Source organism: Camelina sativa, chromosome 9, assembly GCF_000633955.1.
Source record: "Camelina sativa cultivar DH55 chromosome 9, Cs, whole genome shotgun sequence".
Taxonomy (NCBI): Eukaryota; Viridiplantae; Streptophyta; class Magnoliopsida; order Brassicales; family Brassicaceae; genus Camelina; species Camelina sativa.
In genome coordinates, this window is record NC_025693.1 from 14384303 (window position 1) to 14385954 (window position 1652).

A 1652-nucleotide genomic window follows, 5' to 3' on the forward strand; every position below is an offset into this window, starting at 1 on the left:
TGCCAACTACACTACAACCCACGCGTTGCGTGGGGAAGCACCTAGTGGAGTAACAAAATGAAAGACAGTTAAAAATGAGACTAGTAGTATCAAACAAACATAACCAGCTATTAGCTAATGTGAGTTCGTCCCTTCATTACTTTTCTTATATCTTTTCTATAGCTCTAATTTGGTGAACAACTGATAATGTAACAATAAACACANCAGTTAAAAATGAGACTAGTAGTATCAAACAAACATAACCAGCTATTAGCTAATGTGAGTTCGTCCCTTCATTACTTTTCTTATATCTTTTCTATAGCTCTAATTTGGTGAACAACTGATAATGTAACAATAAACACATTTTTTCTAGCTAAATCATGTTAAACTGGTGAACAGAATCAGGTTGGATATAGAGCAATAAAACAAATTTAGAGATAATTTTTTTAGAAAATTAACATTGAGTGAAATTGAAAAAGATAATAATCGATAAATTAAAAAATGGAAAATGATTTATGGATATCGCTCATACTTAACAGACTAAAAGAAATAATAAATCTAGAGTTTATATAACTCTAGTTTTCATTCTTACTAGATGGCTGCCCGCGCGTAGCGCGGGTTGTTGTTTTCGTTTATGATGTTTATTTTTTTGTTTCGTATTTTTGAATTTTGACGTTTGTTTATAGGATATTTTATGTAGATTGTAAAATTATGTTTGTTTAATAACAATCATTTCAACCGATATTTCATACTCTTCAATAGATGTTTTAGGAATAGTAAGATACCAATTCCTTCTTCTCGGCAACCACAATAACAACAATAGCAAACACCTTCTTTACAACCGCAACAGTTTCACCTGCATCAGTTGCAACAACAACAACTACTACTAAATCAACAACTTGTAGAACAACTGTATTTGATCTAAATGGGACAGCGGTTATAGAATAGTAATTAGTCAAATCAATTGATTGTATTGCGGATTTGGTTCATAATAATATGTGAAAAACTTTAGAAGAAATTAATAAGACAATTGAGAAAAATACTATTTACTTTCTAACATCATTTATTTATTTGTTTTCCATAAGATTTATAAATTGGTAAAGTGAGACTGTAATTATAATTACTTAATCTAACAACATAGTTTATTTAAAGAATTCTATTTTGTTTGCTCAAAAACCCAAAATTATTTTCCCAAGTTAAAAAGTATTTAAATGTAAGTAAATAAAACACTAAGTTATATAATTTTGTTGAATTATCTATAATAACATTTTTTAAGTACATTTGATGTTCTAACCTTTGAATTATACTTATTTACAAATTTAATTCTGTAAAAAGTGCACAAAAGACAAACATAATTTCCTAGAATAATTCTTCCAATTGGGGTTAAAATTTCCTAAACCAATTTATATATTTAGAAATTTATTACACTTAATAACATATTCCAAAAATATATATATATATACAATATATTTATAATTTCCTTTAAAACTCTAATATTTGAAAATAACTATTTTGTTTGGTATGGAAAATTAACCTTTTCTGGTTATTGATATGTGGATTAAAAAATTGTAATTATAATTTGTTTGTAGGCAAAATCTAATAAATTGCATTATTTATAATATAATTTAATACATCTTATAGATTTTACGGATATAATTCTTTCACGGGTTATC